General features: G+C 37.7%; 1 long non-coding RNA gene across 1 annotated transcript in view; it reads left to right on the forward strand.

The window, feature by feature from the left end:
* Positions 1-21,378: 21,378 nt before the first annotated feature.
* LOC132325844 (uncharacterized) overlaps positions 21,379-27,380 on the forward strand; it is an 80,195-nt gene continuing 74,193 nt past the window's right edge. Inside the window, exon 1 of the long non-coding RNA XR_009486044.1 lies at positions 21,379-21,506. This is a non-coding gene — a long non-coding RNA (uncharacterized LOC132325844). The remainder of the gene's footprint in view (positions 21,507-27,380) is intronic.

Consider the following 27,380-nt stretch of genomic DNA (forward strand, 5'->3'; position numbering starts at 1 on the left):
TAAATTATATTCAAGTTCTAGTTTTATAATTCTATAGAAAGCTAGCAAAGAAAGGTAAAAATTAAGTAGATGCCATCTATACCTTTCTAAACTACTATATTTATGACAAATATTATCATCAGTTCATTTAGAAACATAAAAATCTTGGTATTGATATTTCAATATCTACATAATTTCTAGAAGTCAGCCAGATATAGACATAGCTAGATGAAACAATCTTCAATTAGCATTTTAGTGGCTCCAGAATCTATTTAATATTTTGTGTGGAAGACCCACACAACCATGCTTTCTAAATTGCATATATTACAAGGTAAATTACGCCTCAAATGTTGGAAAATTATGCTGGACCTCAGAGAGCTACAGTAGTTTTTATATCACAAACTATGAATTTCTTTTTCAGCTTGAAGCTCTGAGCTTCAGGTTTCAGCAAACTCAAAATTCAAAGGAAGATTAAGGAAAATTACAATGTTTTCTCTGCTTCTTAGTCAAAACCATTAATACCACAGATGTTTTCATGGCTACCACGGTACAACAGCTGCTGCACTGAAAAAAAGAATTTATGAAACCAATAAAAAAGTAAAGAGAGACCATGAAAGAAAAGGGTTCTTCTTTAACAAATTTGCAATATAGATATTAAGATGAAAGAGAACCACACATATACAGGCAGAAAGCAGGCTGAGTTGGTACCACAGCAAGGCATTTCTGAGCAGCTTCATTACCAATTGCACTTCATGTAAATGGGTTTCTCATCCTCTCAAAGCAGTACGGGGAAGTTCAAGTTTAAAGGTGGCCCTAAAAGATGGTGAAGATTTCTCACAGTGAAAAATTAAAACAAAATCATGGTAACTAAGGCAGCCATTTATCCATCAGGCAAATGGGGGGACTTACCAGTTCCCAGGCTGTCATTAGCATGGCAACAGCACTGGCCTCACACCACAGCATCACCCAGGCTTTGTGGACAGAAAAGATTTTGGCTGAGTTTTGTGAAGGAATCCAGTCCTTAATCATGAACAGTCTTGACACTTTCTGTAAGCAAAAAATTGTCTTTCCTGGGGCCATGTAAACATTTAAGCCAGCTCTGAAATGTAAATAAGTGAGTGAATGTGTCTATGTGTGGAAAAGGTGCAGAAAAAGTACATTCAAGGCAGAGAATGTATGATACTGGATTAAAGTATTTTAGGTTACTGGGTAAGTGTGTGTATATATATATATATATATATATATAATTTTTTATCATTGTGCAGTCATTTTTTCCTGCAACCCAACATGCAGTTCTGGGCTTCTATTATAACAACTTTGTGTGTGCTATTTATAATTTGGCTATTTATGCCTACTAAAAATCTGGCCCTTATAATTTTAATGCTAAAATTTCAGAAGAATTTCCTCTACTCATTTTTACATTTAACTGATGACAAATATATTTCTTTTTTTCTTCTCTCCTTTCTATAGAGCAAGGTCAGCTTCCTGCATGGTTCACGGCAAGCCAGCATTCAGTATCATCCATCATGAAGGTGTGTTTCCTCAAAAGCTGCATGAGTATGGATGTTGTTGGCTTATACTTATTCTTGAAAAGTTCTTCTGGTTAGGTTGGCCTGGCTGATTCTACCTTCCTAAGTTTCACCCTCAGTTGAGGAAATAAGAAATATTTACACTGCTAGAGAAAAAAAAAAAAGTTACCTTTAAACATAATCTTTGTGCTCAGCACATGCTGCCAGTTGTAAATAAAGACATTCACAGAAATAATGTTTCTTGCTCAAAGCTTTTGAGGGTTGATATAAAGTGAGTGACTCTCTGCACTGGCATCTTTTTCAGTGAGTCCTCTGGTTTTGGTAGTATCAAGGTGTTTCAGAAAGATCCAATGGTCTTCCTCAATTGCTTTAGTGTAGACACAAAATAATTTTTAAAAACATTAATAAATAATGACATTGTGATTTTTCAACTGGAAATATATTTATTGCTATTATTAATTAACTTTATTTTCTTTTAATTTAGATTTGATTTTATTTTTAAAATTTAAATGCCAGTTTCTCACATTCAAGGTAAACATTATGGTTGAGGTGAAGGAAAAGATTATTTTCTAGAATCTGGTCCTTAGGAAGTATTTTCAGCTACCTTATTTTTAAGTAATTTTAAAAAGTATTAAATCTACTTTTCTTTTTCTTAACTGGAAAAAAAAAAGAAGCTAGCAGCACAGCTTTAATCTTAACAGGGTCTTTAGTAATAAGGGCAGCTGCTCACTAGATAAATGGCTTTCATTTATTCACTCATTTCATCTTGGACACCTAATGTGATTGACAAATGTGTCTATTCAGGTTTTTCACTTGTTCTGACATCCTAGTGCTGGCAGAACTTCATTGAATTACTTGAGAAAATCAAACTGTTGCCACAAATCAACAGGTGCAAATTTATGAATGTCTTTTGCACCAAACACTGTGGAAATAATCTCAAGAGAATAATTATGGGAGAAGTGATGATGGGTCTTTCTAATAGAGAGCCAGCAGACAAACATGTGTAGTTTGCAATGAATTGCTGAGATCTGTCTGCCCAACGCCAGTGATGGAGTGTGATAATTCTGCAATGTCTCTGATACTCAGACTTGAATGGATCATTTAATTTATTCAGACTGAGCTGATTAGGTGCCTTAATTCTCAGGCTTTGAGCACCTTTCTGGTGCAGTACTTCAGGGCAGTTTGGTCAGATAGCCTGTTAGTCAGCCTTTCCTCCCTGACCACTGCCAGTAGTCCTGATGATGTCCAAAACCTATGGACTGGTAATCCATGGAGTGAAAGAATGTAAGTCTGGGTATTTAACTGTAAAATTTTAACCACATAATTATAGTTCTATTTTCACAAAAATTACTTCCTACAAAGTAATTTCAACAGATCAGTCATGCATTTTTCTTCATCTAGGATATTTGGGGCCCCTTGTATTCCCTATAGGATTATATTTCACAAGCCATCTGCTGAGAATCAAGGAAAACCTTTATGCTTCCATCATTCTACCCTTCCTCTTGCAGGATAACACAGGCACAGTAATAGCTGAAAAACCCTGGATAAAATCTCCCTGTTTTCTGTTCCTCTTCAACTCTTTTCTGACCCAGACCTCTTCTGATACTTGACAATGCATTCATATTCTAAAACAAAAATAGATGACTAGTCAGGCAGCTAAAGAGATACTCCTTTTTTGTATAACAGATTTTACTCCTAGAGATTGTACACTCCCAGTATAGAAGTTGTAAGAATTAATTTGACAGAACACTAAGCTTATGAAAAATACAGAAGTATCAGTAAAGGAGTTATTACTGAATGGTGCAACTAATGACAGAATCTTTTTTAATTTTCTTATTACTAAAATCTTTTTTTCCATACTTGATCTAAAAATCATAAAATCACTGAGGATGGAAAATATCTCCAAAATTGAGTCCAACTGTTAGTCTAACACTTCCAAGTCCACCACTAAATCATCCATGTCCCTAAATGGATCTGTATTTCCCACTCAATGCTCTCCTACATTGTATTTCTGCTTCCCTTGATTTTCATGGGAAGTCTCTCATCTGCTCACCAGACAGACCTGATAGCAGGAAATTTCTATCCTCACCATTGTGGGAGCACTTAGACAAAGTCTATGAGCTTGAAAAACATAGACATTGCAGATGGTGTTATCAGCGATAGACAGTGCCAGAGATGACAAAAGCATTTAAACCAGTGGAAACGATGAAAGTGTGGGAATCTGTGTTTATATAGTGGCATTAGATTCTTGGGAAGTAGATGAAGCAAGAAAGAAGAAACAAGTGACATTAATCAGAGTACCAGAGCAGTCACCACACCTTGCTGAGGATAAGATTAAGCCCTCCATCTGTGCCTGTTGAGGACACACATACACAGCATGATGTACATGGCTGTCTGAAGGAAAATGTCTTAACAAGATCTATAGGTTTTCATTGATTTCTGGAAGGAATGAAAAAAAATTAGTTGTTCTGAGTAGCAGAGAACCTCTACTGAGTGGCTACAGCATGGCAAAGCCTGGAAACAAATTATAAATGCAGCCATGGAAAGACTCCATATAATGTTGTAAAGATATGGTCAGGTGTCTGTATAATTGCTTGCTTGAATTAAGTCTAGTGAGCTGTATTTCTTACAAAATCAACCCACAAGCTAAATGAACAAAGCAAAGATGTCCTTAAAATTACTGGTGTCAACGTTAAGGTTTTCTGAAGCATATACACATCTTATGTAAACAGTATAAAAAAGACAGTCTCTGGGATAAGTCATTTATATCATGCATATTAAGCATTTTCTCCTTATTCAGCTTGCTATCAAAGATATTATTCAATTTTAAACCATAATGTTTAAGTAATTACTTATTCTAATTACTTTAGGCAATGAAATATATTTATACCTTTTTAACAGCATTTTCTTAATTTGCATATTTTCATAAATTTAAAAAATTGACTCATTTAGAAGCACAGTAACAGATGAGTTACACTAAAAGACATTTTTTCTGTGAAGAACAGTTTACCCATTTTTCCCATATATAGTACTGGGCAGCAGCCCAAGAGCTTTGGTGTCTACACTACGGAAACCAAAGGCCTGCAACATCCTTCAGTTGGCTCCTTTGCTGTGGATCTGTTAATAAAACAACTTCTGCTGTTTCCAGATCACCCCAGCTATGACTGATCAAGGCCTGGTGCAAGTGAGAAAAGCCTCAAGGCTGCTCTAAATTATGAATGTCATATGGTCCCCAGAGAAATCCATTACATAGGGTAATGTCTCATTTGCAAGGAGCCAGAGCTCTGTGAGGCTATGGATGGCCTCTTCTGTCTTTTTCTTCACTGAACAAAAGGGTGGCAGGTTCAGATCTAGGCCAGGTGGAAAAATCCAAATTCTGAATTTCATGCTCTTTGAGGTGGGTTTTGTTGCAATTACCACAGTGAAAGCACATAGCAACTTCTGCTATTGAAGTGCTGGAGCACATTCAAAGAGAAGTGACAAAGGTGGTGAAGGGTCTGGAACACAAATCTGGTGAGGAGTGGTTGAGGCACCTGGGGGTGTTTAGCCTGGAGAAATGGAATCTCAGAATAGACCTGATCACTCTCTACAACTACCTGTAGCCAGGTGGGGGTCAGTCTCCTCCCAAATAACAAACCACAAGACAAGAAGAAATGGCCTCATGTTGTGCCCGGGGATGTTTAGATTGGATATTAGGAAAAATTTGTTCACTGAAAAGTTGTTAAGCACTGAAACAGGCTGCTCAAGGATGTGATTGACCCAGCATCCCTGGGGGGATTTAAAAGCTGTGTAGAAGTGGCACTTAGGGGCATGATTCACTTGGCAGTCCTGGGTTAATGGTTGTGATGCCTTAGGATTTTATTTTTTATATTTTTTAAATCCTGTACTGCTTTAGTGTATAACTCTAAAATTCCATATAGAGTGTTAGCTACTGTCTTCACTTTTTGGTCAGACAAAAAAATTCCTCTAGGCCTGAAGCTCAAGGACACCTTATTGACTCAGGTCCAGAAAGTATAAACAAAAGTGAGTGGAGGGGGGGGAGCAAACTGTGGGTATATGACTTCATTACCTGAAAATGTAATTGCAGGATTAACCCCTGAAATGTGAATGGACCAAACTTATAACTGTGTGAAAAACTCATGACCATCTTGAGTGTACCCCTTGGTGGCTCTTGACTGCCCAAGGTGAACCTACTGAAGGCCTTCAATAAACACCCCCTTTTACTCTCTTAATTTTGTCTAGCCTCTGTTTCAGGTAGCCATTCCAAGGCATCAGCTGGACTTGATAATGTTAGAGGACTTCAGGGGGAAAAAGTCAAAATAGAGAAAACAAGACTGTTTTGACCAGATGTACATGATAAAATAATCTCATGAGAGGTTTGGCCATTTGTGGAAAGTTTAGGTGTTCATAAATAGAACATATCTAGGTGATAGCATGCCGTGGTATGGAGCATGGTGTGCAGCTCTGCAGAATTGTTACCTTCATTACCTACCACACATCTGCTGAGCACTGTACTGGAGTTAATTCAGGGACTTCTACCCCACACTCCTCTGCATGTTATAAACCACTGCCCAGAGTCTAAAGCAGCAGTTGAGCACCGTTTAGATCAAACAAATGACAGGATTCATACTGGATCCATAAATACACACATTCTGTTACATAGTACATGTCATCCTTAAATCTGTTATCTCTACATTTTAGTTGTAAATCATAGTCCATTTCAAGAAAATGGATACTCCACATGCTTGACATGCTAGTTCCATAGGAAAGAATGAGTACTGTGAACACACAGCAGGATTTGTTATAACCAATGCCAGACAGACATCAGTGCACATTTATGCCATCTGAAAAGCCAGCCTATAAAATGTTATGAAATAAAAATTGAAGAAAATTGGAAACACAAGGGTACATGTTCTGATTAGACTATTCTATTGATAGTCTTGACCAATGTCATAGTTCTTGATTCCTCATTTGTATAGTTTTAAATAACCAGAATATTGTCCCAAAATTACTGCAGATTTACCCATGTATTTTTGGAACTGGGAGAAAAATAAAATTGAAGTTCATCTAGATTTGCAAGGATCAAACTGAAATACTCTGATTCAGCAAAGACTATTCTTTTTTCCAAATAAACTCCAGATAGAGTATTTTATATGCTGAGATTGTCACACAGTCAGTGCAGCTGCTTGCTCAGGCAAGAAAAGTGTTGCTGTTAAAACATCAACAGTGAGATGCTGTGTATCAGAAAAGAAATGTTGTAGTTGATAGAGCTTTATCACCTCCAGGACTGGTATTACATAAACTTACAAAGTTCCTTGATTGCTGCAGCTACATGCAAGCTGCCAAAAATGTTTTACCTGGCTCATTTAACTCAGAGAGGTTTCTTAGCAAGGAGTCCATATTGTAGGCAAACCTTCTGAAGCTTTCTTTGTGTCACTGGTTGGTTGGTCAGTGTAAAGTATCATAGGGAAAAGATGGGTAAAGTTGGTGCTCTTCCACATTCTAGACACTGAACTGCTTCTGGAAGTCCAAAAAGCAAATACATAGGACAAGAAAGCCACACGTTTTCCTTTCAACTGTAGCTCAAAGCTAGCGAATAGACAAAATGGATTATGTTTGGATTTAATGGAAAAGTAGCCTCCAGAAAAAGAAAGAGGATGTAGTGATCTTCTACCCCACCCCAAGCAGTGGAATACCTAAACAAGAAAATCAAATTTGGTCCAGACATTCCTCAAGACAGCAGTTTAAAGATATCAAGTGAAGAGCTTGGCCTATCTCCATTACAGGAGAAAAATAATTTATGCAACATAAAGAGAAAAAAAATTGTCATATTTCTTTAAAATGACATCTCTTCATCATACATTATGTTTGGTGACAGAAAGAACAAGCTGTAAAGCACCATATGATAAAACAGAGGAAGCATGGCTTCCAGTTTTGGTACCCTTCTGGCCCTGCATCCAGGTCATTTAAGGAGCTATTGAAGAGCACAGGATCGAGGATGGAGCCCTGCAGAACCCCACTAGTGATGGGTCACCAGTGTGATGTCACTCCATTCACTGTAACCCTTTGTGCCCAAAGAGCTAAGAGGATATTCTTGCTCAGTCAGATAATAGGCACAAATTAGCTGAAGCTTTACAGCAAGTACAGGGTTAATCACACTCCTCATCCTCATTCAATGCAAACCAGACCTTGGCATTGGAAAAGGGAATGTGGGAGGGAAGCTACTCCTCTGCAGTGAAGGAAGAACACAGAAAAGGGAAAACTCTGGAGATAAAAGAGCCTGGCCTACCATGGCACATAGAGAAAAGAGCAGGGAAAGGAGGAAGCAGGTTTTAGATTTTAATTGAAGTGCAGGATAGTTAAGTGATCTGTGAGAACATTTTAGTACTTTTCATGAGCCTGAGAATTTTTGCACTTCATGTTTGCTACTTTTACATCTTATTGGCATGCATGGTGATCTCTGAGAAGTGAGAATATTCATCTTTAAGGACAAATATTTTATGATTGGTTTTAAGGTAAGGAAACACTTGTCTATATATTGCTTGTACAGTCTAGCCAGTTTGAGTGGTTTCTGGAGCAACTCAAGTGAATGATCTTATACATATAGAAAATCCAGGAAAAAATAATTTTTTTAATGGCTTGCCTGGGAACAATCTTCATATACATATACAGCACTATAGTTCTACCATCAAAATACTTGAACCCATATGTTGCAGAGGATCCAGAAAGGCCTGTTGCAAAGGTTTTGTATCTGCAATGAAAGGTGTGTCTGCAAGTGTTAGTATGTTTATGTGTGTCTGTATTTACAACTCAGGTTCTCAGCCCTAGAATTATTCCCATCTTAATATTTGTCCATTGACTACTGTATTTGTATCTCATTTTAAGCATTTGTCATGCTTCTCTTTAGTTCATCTTATGTTCTTCAAGTTCTAACCCTTGAGTAGCAAAAGAGCAGTGTGCCACGGTGCTTGCACCAGCAGGAAATTTTCCCCAAGACCACATGAGTTTAATGGAAATAACATCAAATTTGAATGGATTTTTGAGAGCAAACATCAAGGCTGCAAAGCAATTCTCAGAGTCCTCATGGACAGCTGGCAGTGTAAGTGAAGCTCAAATGGCCTTAGTTGGGAGAATTTAGCAGACCTTTCCTGTTCACCTCCAACATATAATCTTTTCATATATATATATATATATATATATATATATATATATATAGATATATAGATATATAGATATATGTCTTGCTTTTAAAATATATTTTTTAAAGATACTCATAACAGGTATTCAGACTGTAAAGGACCCATTTTACATAGGGTCATTAAGAGAGCTCCCTGATTGCAAGAGTAACTTTAGCATCAAATCTTCAGCAGCTTATAATTATGTGGCTTCAAAGAGCAATCCAATTTGTTTATGCAATAAATTATCTCCAGATTGTTGAAATGGCTTCAGCTGTCCTTTTTTTTTTTTTTTTGACTCTGATAAAGACCTTGTTCTGATATTTGAAAGCAATTTCTTTTTAGGCAATGGATAAAATAACCAACCAAGTACAAATACACCAAGAAACTAGCCCACCAAAATATCAGGTTTTAATCTGGATAAAATCAGAGTCTTTTCAGAGGATACAGAAAGTTGCTGTATTTGAATTTTTTAAAATATATTATTTTTCCTTCTGGTTTGAAATGAAAACTTTTAATGTATTAAAATGCATGCTATTTTTGCAGCATATTTCCTGAATCATTTACATTATTTGTCTTCTACTGGACAATTAATGTTCATTTTAAACTAACATGCAACTGGTGTAAAGCTATAAACATAAGAGTTTCCAGCAGTATTTTCCTATTTTGTGACTTATTTGGTTTAGGACGATAAGCATATGTTTTTCTCTGAGAGCAAGAGGGATCTGAGGATTAGGAAATATGAAATTTCTGCAAGGAATTACTGAGACATTTTTTCACCTGCTCTGAACTTTCTTGACTCCCGATCTTAGGGGAGGAAGGTGAATCCATCAGATGCTTTCCTGTTCCCAACAAATCCTTTATGCCTTTTATCTCTTTTGTGTTAGCTAAGGCTAGTCTAGCCAGTTATATGCTGAAAATTAGTCTTTGCTTTTTTTTAAGGAAAAGCAAATTTAACATTAGTTTGGAAATCAATGTAGCAAGGGTATAATGAGAGGGCAAAGACAGAGGTCCCACAGGAGCTACTTGGAATACAATCACTTTTATTTAAGCAGCGAATTTGCTCTGTAATTTAAAAACTTGCAAATTTACCGCTCACTAACCTGAATTCTTACTATTTGTGTTCTACGAATGTTCTTTAGGATTTGCAAACATTTCCCTTCAGAAGTATGTTAATTTCTACATGCTACTTCTAAAATATTTGGGCTCTTATTAGGAATTGATGATGATGTCATGTTGTGCCAGGTTGTGCCACACCTGTGCCTGCTTGGATGTGACCCAAAGTAACGTCCTGAACTGTGCATGTATCACACCTGTGTTAGCTCCGTGTGACCAGGGCTGAATATTGAAACTTGGCTTGGTAAGACTTGTCCAGTTAACAACCATTTGCAGGTGGCAAAGGCATGGCACGAGGACCCCCACTTGAGACAAGTTTTGATGCATGTTTGGGGCCACACGGGAAGGGTGGGCATGGCTCAGCCTTTGAGTGAAGGCAGGCACAGCCTTCGAGTGTCATCACTCACCCTGATGGGGAGCAGAGGAAGGCTGAGGCAGACACCTTGCTGAGATGGCCCCCAGGACCAGTCCTATGCCACTCCACCATCCTCCAAATTTCTCCGTGCCTTCATTCAGTGCTCTGTGTCTCAGGAGAATGATAGAATCTGCTGGGTCAAAATCCTCTCAAATGCACTCTGGGGTTCTTCTGAAAAGCTCTGGGGATCCTCTGCTCCACCAGCAGCAGAACTTCAGGCATTTTGCTGCCTGACTCTTTTCCATGTGGCTGCTCTTGTCTCAGACCTCACCTCTTCTTCAGGGATCACTCTAATTTGTCTGTCTCACTTTCCTCTATGCTATGATATCTACTTTTAGGAACTAAGTAGGAGTTTAATACCCTTAAACTTTTTCCTTTCCTATCACAGTCTGTTGAAATTGGCAAAAAGGTCTGAAGCAAGAGACAAATTAAGAGATTGACCTGAAAAAGCATAATCACATACTTTTTTTCCTGGAAACAGGTTAAAATAAGCTTTTTAATTTTGTTCAAAACAAGTTTTCTTTTTAAGTTAGGGTGGTGACGACACTTTTGAGGTATAACATATAACTGAGGTCTAAATGCAGCAGAAATTAAGTCTGAAATTGCAAGTACCTTTGATTCAGTCTTTATCATCAGCAACAAAATAGTATATTTTTTATTACAGAACATTAAAAGTAATTATCTTTTCCATTGTTGAGTGTATTGTGAAGAGTTTTCTGTAAAGTAAGAGATAAAAAAATGATGATAAAATGCAGTGTAACACATGCAGTGCCCTTCCAAGCACAGACAGCTGTCACTCCTAAGTAATTAAGAAGTTTAATATACGATATTGAAATTGTCACTGGTGCTTTATTTCATTGGTGGTGTATGAGGTTCATTATGAGAGTACAATTTTAAGTTAAAATGAAGAAATTTGCATAGAAGACTTCCTTTTTATGAAGACTGCTTCCAAAACCATTTTCCAAAGCAGTAGAGAAGAGGCTGGTGAAAAATAACAAAAGAGAAAATGCCATTTGATGCCACTGGTTTGTCTAAGTTGAAATTCGGGACAGTCAGAGAAGAAAGCAGAAAGGGGGATTCAGATGAGGATTTCATACACCATCATATGCCAGAGTGTTTTCATTTAAGTTATGGTTTCTTCAAATAAATAGAATACTTTTGTCAAATTTAAGGGCTTGATGGCAATACAGTTTTTGCATTTAACATTTTGGCTCTGATTTCAGTCAGTTTTACATTGCTTGAAGTCGCAACTCTTTCTATTAAAGATTTTGGGGTTTGTCATGAGTGTCACGAGTGCAGTATTTCCAGTGTTCATCAGGTGGGGATAAGTGCTGGAAGGGCAAAGACTCCTTAGCTCTGCCAAGGGGGGTGTGCATGTTTGGTTATGCTTTGTCACCACAGAAGTTTATTAGCATTAGAAACATGGAATCATTTCGGTTGGAAAAGATCTTTATGACCATTGAGTCCAACCATAAACCAATGTAAAAGCATAATTTTATGTGCCTGTGAATACTCTTAGCCACTGAATTGAGACATGCTGTGGGAATACTTTATTTTTGCTGCTGCCTTTGTTGCTTTCAAAGGGTAAAATTTATCTTGTCCAAAAGGTACAGACAAAAAATTTTCAAAGTGTGTAAACCACAGAGGTGAGTTGGGGTAAAATGGGCAAATGGAGCCCCTCGATCACAGCATGGGAAAGGCTGCAAAAGAGTAGGATGTCTGTGCGCTGGTGGGAGGACACAGTATTGATGCCAATGCTGTGGCTCCCCACTCAGTGCAGTTTGAAGAGAGGCTGTGGCTGCTCTCTGAGAGCTGTAACACCCCCACCACTTGAATAGCACATTCAATTTGCTGTTACTGTGTTTGTGCCTGTGAGAAAGTTGGATTCCCACCTCACTCCATCTGCTTACAGGCACAAGCACAGCTACAGGGAATTCAGTTTTTCATTTAAATGAATACTGGTGGGAGCTCGAGGTATTCACTTCGCTCTGGTGAAAGCCTGGAAGCTATTAAAAAAAATGGAGAAAAGTAAAAGACAGAGTCTGTCTCATTTGGATTGCTCTTCAAGGAAACAGGAGCTACAAGTAGATTAAAACTGTGATGGTAGGGTAGGAGCAGATGTTCACTCTTGAGGGCAGTGATGGAACAATAATTATAGCATATGTTGATGTCCTGTAGACAACAGAAAACTTGTACCAGTAACTGTAACTTGATAGATCCAGACAAATATGTCAGTACTGTTCATCTGTATGTTCTAATGCTCTGGAAACGAAAGAGAAAAATAGAGACATCTCCTCTCACATACATGCAAAATCTCTTCAGAACAATGACATATTTTAAGAAAGGCAAGACTACTGTAATTATTTTTTTTTTTATTGTGACAAAGAGGAGAAATTTGGTAATTAGTGTTGGATGGGGGGCAGAAGAGGAGGCTTTTGTGAAGGTATTACCTTTTAGTTATCTGGGGAGGAGGGAACTAGGTGAGTCAGAGAAGAGGTTAAGTTGCATTCCAAATATGTTAAGACAAGCGTTGCCCATAAGTAAAAAGCCTAGAATCAAAGAACTGGAGCAAAAAAAAAAATTCTAAAGCAAGAAGACAGAGTCTGGAGAAAGAAATTTACATTGGTCAGCATGTAAAATCATCTTTAAAGTACAAGCCAGGCTTAACATATATAGCAGCAGTTTCTGGGCTTCCGCTGATAATTCCCACTTCTGGTTGTGATCCTCACTTGGCTGAATGTGACCCTTATTTTCAGAACTACTGATAGAGTAATGCTTGATGTGCCTGATGCAAATCATCAAGTATGTGCAAGTGTTTCAGTTTGCAGTTTGTCATGCTTGTTCTAAGATTTCAGCAGATGTTATTTATTTATTTAATCAAGAGCAGATTTTATCTAACTTTTGTGGGAAGCTTCCAAGTATGCATGTATACACACTCTATAAAGGAACATTGTTTTCACTGGGGGACTTGAGAAAACTGTTCCTGCTGAAGGCAGTCATCTTGTTTAGCAAAAAGGTAATTTAGAAAGTTTGATAGAAATGGCAGTAAGCAAGAAGAATTGCCCCTGGCAAATTTATTTATAATTTCACCATTTATATCTATGGAACCGAGATACTCTCTGTTTCCTTAAAAAACATCTTACTTTACAAAAGAGGAGGTACTGCAAAGACTTCAAAAGGCTAGATAGTATAAAAGTATTACCTTGATTTTCTTAATACACCTTGCTATAAACCTGTCATTTGCTGGTTTTTTTGGTATCATTTTTGTATTTTAATGTATGTGGGTTGCTGTGACAGAGCTCAGGAGTTACCTGGGGTGTGAAAGAGAATACTGAAAGTGAGACATCCAACTCATCATTCCATGTGGAACTTATAAAGAAACAGCAAATAATATTTTTTTTCATTGAAAAGTATCAAGATCCAGTTTATTCAAACACAATGAATAAAAAAATAAGGAAATCAATCAAAAGCACTGAAGAAAAAAAGAACTGTATTTTCACTGCAGTGTTAGAAATTTTATGAAAATGTTTAAATCTGCTCCAACCTCTGATTCTTCATTTGCTCACAGGGTTCACGTTACACCACTGAAATAGCTGAATTATTTCAAGGTTGGTAAACACCTAGGGTTTGTTTCACTATAGGGAAGACTTGATGGTTTGAACTCCTAAGTTCTATCTTTAGATGATATTACAAAACTTAATTTCCTCTTACCAGTTTCCTCACTGCCTCCTCCTTCTTGCTGTTTGTAACTCTGCATTGCATTTTATCAGAACACCCCATGCATCCCTCTCAAAAAATGACACCCTCCTCAGTGAAGGCCAGAAAACCACTGCCAGCTAATTGAGCAATGGCAAGGTTACCCAGGCAATCTTCACCTACATCTGGCACAGAGGTAAATAGTGATAAAAAGAAGCTGATATCTGTGGTTCCTGTTGCTTTTGTGAAATTAGGTGTTCTGTGGCTTTGTGGACAGGTAAGACGGTCACACTTATTAACTAAAGAAACATAATATTGACTGGTGTGGAAAAAAAATATTAAGTACTGCACTCTTTTCATTGAAGAATTACAGAGAACAGTTCAAGGCCACTGAACTCTGATTGCAGCAAGACCTGACGTGCTGTGCCTAGAAGTTAGCAGCACAATGATTTTATCTACCTGTTGGAATAGAGGAGTGTTTCACTACCTCTTGGATCTGGATTTGCCTGCAATTGTACATATGTTAGTTTAGATCTTTTAATATAAAGCCATGTGTAATCAACCCCTGAATCAATCCTCATAACAGAAAATAATAAATATTTGGTTTGGTTTTAAGTTTTTTTTTGAGAAAGCAGCTGAAAAAAATCAGTAACATTAGTCTGACTGGAGTACTAGAACTAGATCAGCTCCAGCCAGGTGAACATAGCCAGGTAAAACTCTGCTGGCTCTGCAAGCTTCTGGCAGCTCTTCAGAGAAGCCACCCCTGCAGCCACCCCACCAGAAGAACCTTGCCTTATTTTAGTGTGGTCAGCAACGATACTGCCCTCTCTTTGCCCACTTTATTCTGGGAACAAAGAGCTTTGTGTAAAAGTAGGTTGACTCAGGTAGATTTCAATCTGTCTTGTTTTTGGGACCAGGGAGCAACACAGCTCTCAAGGCAATGCACCTTTGCTTATGTGGTGCTGTGCTTTAAGCAGAAATATTTTGGAACTTGATGGTCACACTGTGGCCTGGATAATCTGCAGGGATAATCTCACTGCAGGTAAACTCCCAAGGACAACAGTGTCATTAAATTCATGAAAATATGATGAGAACAGAAAATACTCACAAATATGGGGTTTCTACCCATTTTATAAGTCTGGACCAAAAACATTCTTTTTGCTTCACCCACCTGCACCCATGGTTTAGCATTGTCTGATGATTTAAGCACCTCTTCAGGACTCTTCTGGTCATTTAGGCATGTGGGTGGTGTGAGTGAAGCAGGGTTGGGCTCAACACCACGTCTCTGGTCACAGCCACCTCAGGCTGCCTGGAAACAGAGCAGGGCAGTGACCACTCTGCTTTGGGTCTGAGGATGGTTTAACAGCACAAAGTGAGCTGGGCCATTCCATCTGGCTGTGGAGGCAGAGAACAAGGCACACTAGCACAAACAGTTCTCCAGATACTCAATTTTACTGCTTAATTCCAAACTCTGCTAAGACAACATGCAGACAAATGTATATCTTTCTAGACATCTTTGTCCTTTTTTAGCATGAGAAGTGCCCAGGTCTGTGGAAAACAATGAGCACACTTACAGACATTTCTGCATCACAGTTTCCTCTCAGCACTCCAGGAGTTTTGGCCAAAGACAGCATCCTTTCATGGTTCCCTGACTCCTCTTCCCTATAAATGTTTTCTTTTACATTGAATCATGGCTTTCACTCCCTCTCTTTGTTGTAGATTACTTTACTTTGATTTTGGCTGGTCTCGCATTTACAAGAGATTATTTTGCTATGAAAATATACATCAGGCTTCCTGTCTCCCATTTGAAGCTTTCTGACCTGCTCTTTGAGACTCTCAAAATTATGTCTGTGATTATTCTTTTTATTCAGCCTTTGGGTATTATCTGCTCTCAATTTTTCAGAAAAAATTAGGAATTACTGGTTTTCCTAGCCCAGTTCAAGAGAGTCTTAACAAAATTAGATGTCAGCAACCTAAATATTACCCTGTTATTTGAGACCTCAAATAAAACAATGACAGTAACTGGCTGGTTCTACTGTGAAGTAAATTCATATCTAAAACCAGAAGTAACGTGTTTTGTAACTTCCTGTGAAAAGAAAACACAGTCTTTTGATATATTTGATATACTTATGATATCCCCAGATAATCAGTTTATTCACAGTAGGTGAAAAACGAGGCCTGACAGTACAGGATGAGATTATAAGCTTTTTGAACGGAAAGAGTCAGAATATTTATAAGATTATTTATAAGAAACTTAAGAATAATTTAGAATGTTTTCAGAGCTCACCAAGAATCCATAAAGATCTGACCACTGCAGTCACTGAAGCCCAGAGAGCAATTCAGGAGGGCCAGTACTATCAGGTGAGTTGAATTCCCCTTTCCTCTCTCTTTCCTCTCCATATTCCCCTTGTCTGCAGCTGCTTGTTGCTCACACACAAAACCATGCCATGAACACCTAAGTTCAGGGATCTGGGTTACTCACCTATGCTGAACTCTCTGGCACATTTTGAGATCACATAGGCTGCTCCAAGACACATTGGACTTACAGAGATCTTGTGTCACATCTGTCAGCTCTCCCTCAGAAATGGCCTGTAGCAGGGCAAATGAGTAGAGACTCCTGTTTTTAGGCAACATACAAATGAGCAGTCACACACTGGAATCTGGAATGAAATTTCACCACTTCTGACTAGTCAAGCGCTTAATTCTGGTGAAATGAAGGGTACAAAACTCACATTGTGTTTCTGCTTGTCCTAGAGCTAGTACAGATTTCTATTTTCTTGAAGGCATGCCTGGATAACTAATGTTTGCTACATTTTTCAATATCTTCCCAGGAAAGAGAAGCACAGCAAGGTTGATGAGGCTGATTGAGAGGAGCCGATAGAGCAAGGCTTTCTGTCCATGTTTTCCTGCCCTGCCAGCTTTCCCTGGCATAACACCATCTCATTTAGATTCTCTCACCTTTTTAGTTAAATGTATAAAGTGAAGATAAGGAGTCAGTTCTGCCCTCCCATTGACCTGCTTGGCTCTCAAGGGCCAGTAGTATCACATTTTTGCCATTCAGGGGAGGAAAGGACTTGATAAAAGCCATCTGGTGCTTTGTTACCTGAGGACTGATCATCTGAGAAGCCCCTTAAGTGGGATAGCATGGAAGTGGGGACCAATATAAGTGTAAGGTAGAGCAGAATGTGACATTTTACTTAGAAGAAAAGGCATCAAGATAGTTTAGGATCAGCTTTGCCTATTCATTTGTTACATTTGTAACTTACTCCTTTTGCTGAGGATTTGGTTTTAGTTTTTTTTGCAGTGAAAGAAATGCCTTTAATTTATGGGCATTATGTAATTATGTAATACTGTGCTAAATGTGTGAGAAGTACTTAAGCTCCTGAAAGATGTCAGGACAACTGGTAAAAGGGGGCCCAACACTGAGGGATTCATCATAATCTTTCAATCCAATCATTCCTGCACTTGCTTTTACTTTAGTTCAATTTTTTGTTCATCAAACTGGAAATTGTCAGGAGAGCAATTAATGTTGTGTTTCTAAATCTTTATACATGACGAAAGGAAATCACTCATCTGTATCAGCAGCCCTGGGGGAAGGGAGAGCAAAATCCAGAGAGAATCTAAATTCTCTTAAACTGCTGTGCAAAGACTATTGGATCAATTAGTGTGACTGTGTGAAAGTGCAGCAGGCCCTCCTGGCAAAGTGCAGCTCTCAGGGTGGGCTGAGCTGCAGCTCGGTGATGCCGGGCTGCTCCTGGAGAGCCGGACTCCTGCTGCCTGCTGCGCCAGGGTGGGATTGCTTCCACCCCACAGAATCCCAGCTCTCTGATTGCATGTCTTGTGCTCTTGTCATTTTTCTCTTCACACCTAGCACCACTTCTTTGCCCGGAAAAGTCCCTGTTGCAGTCAATACTGCTTTCCTACTGATGCCACTCTGCACTTAACATGTCCTTTAACGTGGGCAGAATTTTACTTGCAAAACAATGCTATGTACCATTGCATCCAGTGCAGTGTATGGAAGTTGTTCCTGTTTCTTAACAGGTGCACTGTAACAGTGCATGGAATGTCTGGTTTGGCTCTCAGCACTGTACTGCAACTCTTTTATCACTTCATCTGGCCGAAGTTTCAGTCATTCCACTTACACACCACTCTCACACATTCTCAGCAATGCCCTTACTTTCATCTACGTGTTTGTATTAAAGTCAGTAGTAGAGCAGATGGGAATAAGTAATTGAAATGCTTTATTCTCTGGAAACTGTTGATTTAAATAAATAACTGGGGTTTTTGGGGTTTTTTTCTTCATAAAAACCACATTGGTATGATCAATACTTGGAAAAACTTGCATGTTGTATTTGGTAGAAATTCTGTCAACTTTCTCTTCGGACATCCCTGGTAAATTTAATTACATCATTTTCAAGACCAGGTTGCTCCTTGATATCTGTTGTTTGGAGAGGTTTTTTTTCAGTGAAAGTAGTAAACTCTTTCATTTTGACTAGAGAAAGGAATATTTTTAAACTTTTTTTAAAAAACAATGAGCTCCAAGTATTGACTTCTTACTATCTGGCTTCAGGAACTGGACATAATTGAATGCTGGTTATGCTGGTTCAAGCTCTAGACAAATCAGACTAGGCTTTTGCATAAAGTGGAAACATAGGAACACTTTGACATCCAGCTTCAACCTGGATACAGATTCTTTTTTTTTTTAATGTAAAGGATAAACCCAAGTGATTTAAATTTCTGAGATTTCAAGTCTAAATTCAGGAGTTTGCATCTTGAGTCATTTATGATTTAGCATAAGAACTACTTTATTTTTCAGTGATCCTTAATTCTCCTTCTGTGAATTTGCAAAGTGAAAATCAAGCTCTTTATGATTATTTCTGTTATTATTAATAAAATATAAAACTTGTAATAATTATATAATAATAATATAAATTAATTTATGTGGTGGAATTGCACAGAAACACCAGTCACTCAGAAGTCCAAATAAAGTAGAAGGGGAAAGGTGAAGGAAAATATATACTGTTTTTCTAGGCATTGACAAATGTTGTTATCAGCAAATAATTCCCAGCATCAGATCTACCCAACTTATTTAGTATTAGTAGTTAGGGTTCTCACAAACATTCAGAAATATTAAATATAAAATAAATAATAATATTCATAATGTACATTACGTGTTTTGCAACCTGGCATTTCATTTATTTAATTCTGCTTTAAAAAATTTACATGAGAAAGAGTATCATTTAACCTTCGGGTATAGCAATAATTCCTTCTTTATATTCTTGTGTGTTATACTCAAGGGTTTTTGTTTTTTTTCAGTTGGTTGGTGGTTTTTTGTTTTGTTTTTTTTTTTCTTTTTCTTTTTCATCTCATTTGTTTTGTTTGGGGGAGTTGTTTGTTTGTTTTATTTTTAATTTATGAGCAAGATAAATCATTTAGGTAGGTGGCAGATTTTATTTTCCTGGATTGAATCAAGTTGGTTTTAGTCTTGAAGCTATTTAACTGCAAAAACAATACACAAATGATGCCATACAAAAGAATGTGAAGCATGCAGACTTGTCTAGTAGGCATCTCTGAAAAAACATATGTCCTAAAAGTCAGCTTGCCATCACTGGGGAAATGGTGACATGTCTGAGGCAGTGCTGCTGACATTGCATGAGGTTAATGAATGACAGTGCCAAAATGCCAGCACTTACCTTGTCACCGCCAAAGAGCTACAATTAAATTGCCCCTTAAAGAACTGACAAGTGACGAAAGGGGTTTCAGTGAAGGTCATGAGTATCTAAGATTTCTATTCCTTTGAGCACTGCTGTAATTTCTGATTTGCCACAAAGAAATCACAAGACAAATATCCTCTATAACCCAGCAGTCTTCCCACAGAATTATTAAATTACTGGGGCACAGTTAGTATTAAACCTGCAATATTAAGACATATTGAATGGCACCACAAGTTTACACACTCAAACTGTTTTGTGTCCTAAGTCATATTTTTTCTTGACCAGCAATATCCATAAAAAGGGAAGAAAGTCCTCCAAAATGCATTAGACTTTTCTTTTTGAAAGAGCACAGGAGAGTTTTTTCTCATGAGAAAGACATGATTGGTATCGCCCATATGAAGGGAGGATGGGTACCATTTAACAAAGGTTTGTCTGTGCATCCACTGACAACAGAGGATGGAATGAATGTACCTCTTGTGCTGATATTAATATGAGCAAAATATTTCAGTCTTTTCTTCTTTCATTAATCAGGCAAAAATCTTATCAACAGAGGTCACAGAATCTGGTTTCCAGGGTTTAAATGGACACTTTCATATGAATCTCATTTTTTAAAGCCCGCATTTTTCTGATAGCATGGCAAAGGTAAAACACATTCCTAAAATGTGAGTCAAACTCTATTTCCACATTTGCATTTCAGATAAATGAGTGAAAATGTTTATAAAAAATTTATCAAGTGTAGAAGTCCTTGCAATACTGTAAATTTATTTTATTTATTTGAGGGAAAGGTAGTTTTATTTATGATTTAGATATTAATTAGGAGAACACTTTAGACTTAAAAAATTGTAAAAACTCAAAATGGAAAAACAAAAGAAATAAAGATAGTATTAAGCAAAATGGCAAGAGAAATATTTCTGTCTGAACTTTGAAAATAATGTATGTAGGTGGGTCTATAAAATAGAGAAAACTGTTTTTTTCCTCTCACACTGCAGAGGTTACAGAAAACTGATGTGTCCACACAAAAGCAGTGGGTGGAATGAGAAGGTGGAGAAAAAGCCACTGCCAGATGAGTGACAGAATCAGGGAAGAAGGCAAAACCAGTTAAACAGAAAAGATCTAGTCCATGGCAAGCTCTGAAATGGGAAGAACAGTTTTGTGTCTTCCAGAGGGCCCCAGAGGAACACTGAGCATGGTGAGCCTAAATGCTGAGTTTCCTGAACTGAAGCACTCTGCTTCAGTTTCAGGCTGCAGAATATACATGTATTAATTTTAGTGATAGCACTCTGAAATACTGGACATACTTTTGCCTAGTCTTTGGGTCCTGCAGGAGCCTTGTAATTAGAGACCATGGTACAACTGCTATTGAGGGTCCAAATGCCCATTAAGGTGGAATCTGCACTATGATTTTATTCTAAATAAAAGTTACAATATTCTTTTATTCAGACTGGCCTGGTGTTTGCAGCATTTCTACATAAATTAGAAGCCTCTCCTCCCCATAACCCCAAATTCCTCTTTTTTTCTGTTTTCATTTTTTCAGAGTCCTTAAATGCTAAACAGCTAAGAGGTTTCTCAATCAAAGATTTCAATTAAAAACATCCCCCTTTTGGAGAACAGACCTTTAATTTATAAAGCTGAGCTGTCACATGGAATAATTTATGTTGGAAGAGATTTCCGGATGACACCTGGTTCCACATCCTGCTCCAAACAGGGAAATATTGAGTTGCTGGAGCATATCCAGAGATTGGGCAGCAGAGCTGGTGAAATGTCTGGAGAGTAAGTCATATGAGACACAGCTGAGAGAGCTGGGGTTGTTTAGCTTGGAGAAAAAGGGAGCTCAGGGGAGACCTTATCCCTCTACAACTGCCTGAAAGGAGACTGAGGTCAGGTAGGTGTCAGTCTCTTCTCCCGGGCAACCAGTGACAGGACAGAGCCTCAAGCCATGCCAGGAGTGGTTCAGGTTGGACATCCAAAAGAATTTCTTCATTGAAAGGTCTGTCAGCCTTTGGAGAGGGCTACCCAAGGAAGTGGTGATATCACCATCCTGGACATGGTTAAAAAAAACTACTCAATGTAACACTTAGTGCTATGGTTTAGTTCACAAGGTGGTGTTTGAGCAAAGGTTTGATGGACTGGAGGATATCAGAGGTCTTTTCCAACCCTACTGATTCTATAATTCTATGACTGTATTCCACAATTTCTCTTGGTAACTTATTCCATTATTTTACTTGTCCTGAAGGTTTTTTTTTTTCCACAATATTTAATTTTGATTTATTTTGTTGCAGCTTATGTCCATTGTCCATTTTTCTATTGATGAGCACCTCTGAGAGGACTCTGGGTCCATCCTCTCTAAGCACAGCCCTCTCTGCAGCATGTGTGCAGACATTGGCATCCACACAGTATTTGTGTTGAAACTCCCTTGGCAATGCAGAGTTGTGTAGTCCTGCAAAGATACCACTAGGAGTCAATTTTGTTCTTGCAGACCCCCAACATTCATATGTAGAGATGTAGGTGGAGGCTGCCTAGATCAGACACAAGATGCTGCATCCCACAAGCAAGATGGGGAAATCTGGTTACTTTCAAAAAGCTGGTGACTTGTGGCCTCCCCTGATAAATGCTGACAGAGTTGACCCAGAAGTGAGCTAAATGACTCTCTCAAAGCTAACTAATGTGAACAGTATCAGCCATGACCTCAGCCATGCCCTCTCAGCCACTGCTGCAAAGGGCAGGGATTCAGCCATGATACCACAGCAGTATAAGGCACAGGAATGTAAGAAATGATCCAGCTACTAAAAAACGAATGTTGTGGATGCTGTTTGTCCTACCTAAAGCCAAACAGCAGTTCAGTCTTTGCTTCCCAGTCAATCTGATTACCCCATTTACAATATGCTGTCAATCTTTCTGGGCCACCCTTGGAGTAAACTAGAACTTTGCTTTAGAGAATAATTTATTTCTTATGTCTCAAATGTAGGAAAAGTGATACATATCTCCAAATTAGACTAACCTTAATTTCAGAATCTTGCTCATTAATTTGCAATAATGAGATGTAATGAATATTTATAGAAGATTTTATCTATACCTATTAACTTACCATAAAATACCACTGATATCGCTGCAGTTTGAGTTAATAGCAAGGAGAATTAAATGGAAAGCTGATAAAACTTCTCTTTGCAATGTGAGGCTTGGATATTATGTTTAAAGGGTAATATGTTCTGTAGAAATGCGAGTTCAGTGTGTCTCTAAGTAGCTCACTGACTACATTATTCAGAACTGAGTGACTCGTCAGATATAATCTTACTACTACCATGGGTCCTTATTTTTTCCCTTGTATTTTAGGCATTTAAAAAAAAAAAAAACAAACCCAACACCTGTATTTCTGCACTTAGTAGAAACAGAATGTTTTCACTCACAGTAATTATTGTGAGACTCTCAAAAAATCTTTCACCTGGATGAAAGATCAAAGGAAAAGCTGAGATCATAACTCATGGTTTTCACCGTCGTCTTTGATGAAAGGCTTCAATCTCAGTCACCAATTGCTATATATCAACTGCATTAGACTAGTTTGGCAGTTTTCACCCCTCTTTAGTTGTGGCTTTATATATTATTTCCTTTTTTGTATAGTTTCTAAAAGGAGGAGTGGTTGATTAGAAAGCTTTAATTTAATTTTGTTTTATGAAACAATAATTGCAGAATATTCTTTGGTGTACTCAATATGTCTCATGAATGAGTTCCAAATGTTAAAATGTGAATAGATGCAGTCAGAACAATGGTGACAAGAAAGAAAAAAACATGATCACAATATCTTGGGTTTTATTTTTTCTTTTTTATTTTGTCTTAGGATCTGGGGAGATTTTCCTTGGGATTTCTAGTGATTGGAGATGTGAAAGCAACTTCTGGTCTTCAAAGTTCACCAGCATTTTATATTCTGTAGTTGTGCTTTTCAAATAAGGAGGCAACTCTAGCTAAATCACTTAAGCTCACTAGATTAAACACTTTGTACAGTATAAATTTTTCTGAGTTTGAACACATTTACAAAGCAATTCTGCACCAAAAACTGGTGTCTAACATGGTTTATTCTTGCTTGAACAAATTTAATAATAATAATGGTCCTTTATTGTAAATCTAATTCAAGTTTTTTGTCTCTTACTACAAAAATACCTGTACTGAAATGTCCAAATATAATGCCGACCATCTCCTCTTTTGTTACAGTAGAAATTTCAATCCGAACCAGGGTTCTTTGCTTTATTTTATTAATTCTGTCTCTGATTAATTTTTTACTCTCTTGACTGTCAATCAGTGCTAGCAGAAGAATTTAGGTTCCATTAGACAGCATTCTGAGAAGGGAATCCTCAGCTTGTGAGAGCAAATGCCTTTCTCTTGGGAGCTCTGGTTACAGAAGCCAGACAGAAGGACCTGAAAAGGGCCTCCTGGAGGCTGGGGCAGCAGAGGGGGGCAGTGAGTGATGGTTGGCTGTTTTCCACACAGTTTGCAAAATAAAATAGCCTAGAAATCAGTTTTTCTGCATGGGCAGCTACACTCTGTCAGAATTTTGAAAAACACACTGTTTTTCTCTCTGAAGGCAAGGGAAATGTGAAAGTAGATGACAACCAGATAGAAGCATAGCTACTATCAGAGCATAAACAAATATACTTTTCCATCAAAAGTACCTATACTAAGCTTCAGGTTCAGCTCAGCTTCTCAAACCTTTAGCAAAACTTTTCAGAATACTGATTTGGAATATAAATGCCTTCTCATATGTGCTGTATTTATGCCTCTTTGCTAACTGCCAAAAGCTTTCACAACAGTTCAACAGTTTTTTTTTTTGCTCACACAAAATATTAGGAGTGTGTCTATACCCATCTTTACCTGCAGCCTTGAGTAACAGTATGTTGAAAATGAGGACTTCACTATTCCTTGTCTTTTGCTCATGTCCTGTCTTACAAGCCTTACTTGTCAGACCAAAAAAAAAAAAAAAAAAGGCATAATGACCAAGACTATCAATCATGCAATCAAGTGGTAAGCAGTCCATAGCTCACACATAAACAGCCAACATGGAAACACAGGGAAATTCAATGTCTAGCTACCATAACTCAGTTTTGTTGAAATCAAAACTGTATTAGCCTTCTTTTTCCATTCTACAGTATCCTGTAATACTGAAATTCTTGTAATAAATCCTGACTTAATAAAATCTTTTCCTACCACACGTCAGTTTTCTTATACTTGTACAACTCACGGACATAATTTCTGGTGGTGATAGAAAACCAGTTTAAAACAGCTCCACCTTTGTTTGGGGGATAAAGACAATCAAGGTTGTGTCTCATTAGACAGAAAGGCAGCAGAAGATGCCCTTACATGTCAGGGCCACAGCAGCTGTTTGATTAGAGGTGTGTGGCTGACACTGTGGTGAACTGGAACTAGGGCAAGGGCTTCAGCTTAGATCCTGATTAATTTCTGACTCTGGTGGTGCCCAAAACGATGCACGCTGGAATGCTGAAACAGTGATATTTGTTTGAAGTGAAGACATAAATAATTTCAAATTAACAAGAAGGTTTGTGGGGTTTTTAACTGTCTTTGAGTGGTATGTTGTATGCTCTATAGAAAATAGTGCAGAGATTGGGGAAGCTTAAAGGGAGGATGAAGACATCAGCATTAAAAGAAAACACTGACCAAACCCTTGGAAACTGACTGGGAGAAGCAGAAAGTTCCATGGCTGAAAGAACATTTGGATTAATGAATAAACAATATACACTGAATTTTGCTGCATTCAGAAAATAAAGTTTCTTGAATTCCTGAAAGCAAATAATGGTCTGTTCAAGCTACCTGAACTCAATCCACAATCAATTTCTCTTCCTAATGACACTAAAATTGCTACTCAGGACAGAAAATCATAACGGTACTATAATGAAATACTGAGCTCTGTTATGAATGAAACAGTCCCTGCCACCCCAAAAAGAAACCCAGCAAAAAAACCCCACAAAAACAATCAGCCAAGCAAGCAACAACAACAAAAAAACAAACCAAAACATTAAAAAAAACCCCAGGTGTTGAGATGAAACACATGTACTAAATGAAATAACATCTCTGTAAATAATACTTTATTTAGACTGATGTGCTTGGGCCTAGCCCTCGAAATTGAATATCTTGAGCAATGCACTTCTTGAGTAATTTCATGCATTTTCTCAGCTAATCTCCCATCACCAATATCAAGCTTGTCATATTGATTTTAAAGGGGAGGCAAAAAAAAAGGCAAGGTAGTTTTCCTTTATCAATCCTGAGCACGGTTGCCAGGCAACTTGATGACCTGACTTGGGATGGATTGTTACAGTGACCTGACTGAATACTCCCAAAACACCCAAGAATTTGTAAAGAAAATATAGTAAAGTGGAATTACTTCTGCAATAATAAGTATTAAATTTTCTGTTTGCCTTTATAAAGAAAAATATATACTTAAGGGGAATAATACTTTTAGTGTCAATGAAAATCTGGTTATATAAAAGAGAAAGAATGGGCTATTTGACCCTGAAAACTCTTTGACTTGACATTGTTTCAATTTAGTGTGTTAAAACTGAACTGTATAATTCATTTAGTATAACCTGCTTTTTACAAATATGGACTGTTTCTTAGATTTACAAATATTTCTTACACATGTTATTCCAGAAGACTGGCTAGGAAAGATGTGTGCAGACTTAGGTAAGAAGTTTTAAAGAATATTTTTGAAGTGCTGACTTATTGACATTATTTTTCTTCATTTTCCTGCATGTAACATTTTGTTTTTTCAGACTGGCACTCTAAATTAGTTACCTCAGGTATATAAAACCACTACTAATATTTTTTGTCATAGTCAGAGCCTGCTTTCAATCAAATTTTAACTTTGCCAAGTACTAAAAATACTGATACTAGGTGAAAACAGGCAATTTTTTTTCCCTGAAACATCTGCTGAAATAGAAAAAACAAGAGGCAAGGGGCAGAAACTCATGCACAGGGAGATCCACCTAAATGCAAAGAAGAGAAGAACTTTACTGTGTGGGTGACTAAGCACTGGAACAGATTGCCCAGAGAGGTTGTGGAGTCTCCCTCACTGAAGATATTCCAGAGCTGCCTAAACACAATCCTGTGCCATGTGCTCCAGGATGGCCCTGCTGGAGCAGGGAGTTTGGACAATATGACCCTCTGTGGTTCCTTCCAACATGACCCATTCTGGGATTCTGTGAAATGATCCAACCATTGTCTCATATGTCTATCACGTCAACCATGCTTGAATTTCTGTTTGTACCAAGTGCAAACAGAAGGAAGGCACTCAGCCTTGTTTCTAACAACTTCTTGTTCTGAGGCACTTGATGATTTCTTGGTTTTCACTAAGTCATCAGAAGGCACTTCTTGAAATTGTATTTCAATGTGAAGGGTACTGTGCTCTTTGTATTGACAGAGAAGTTTCTTACCAAGAGACACGTGTAACAGTTGAAAATATAGAAGGGTTTATGAATTATTTGAAGGTGAAGGGTATACTTTGCAATTCCATTAATTTATAGAGGCCTTGATAAAGTTATGGTTAGTTTGTGAAACAAAACACTTTTAGAAAAGCACATTGAAGGATGCAAAATTTACCAGTCCTAAACTCAGTTAGAAATTGCCATAAAAGAGCATTTCAGACTGAAGAATCCCCTGAGCAACTTTTACATGAGTTTTTTACAGTTAGAAATTTCTGAAAAATGGTCTTCTACAGAAAGACATATGGAGCTCAGAATGATAATTCTCCAAATGA

The sequence above is a fragment of the Haemorhous mexicanus genome, chromosome 3, assembly GCF_027477595.1.
Source record: "Haemorhous mexicanus isolate bHaeMex1 chromosome 3, bHaeMex1.pri, whole genome shotgun sequence".
Taxonomy (NCBI): Eukaryota; Metazoa; Chordata; class Aves; order Passeriformes; family Fringillidae; genus Haemorhous; species Haemorhous mexicanus.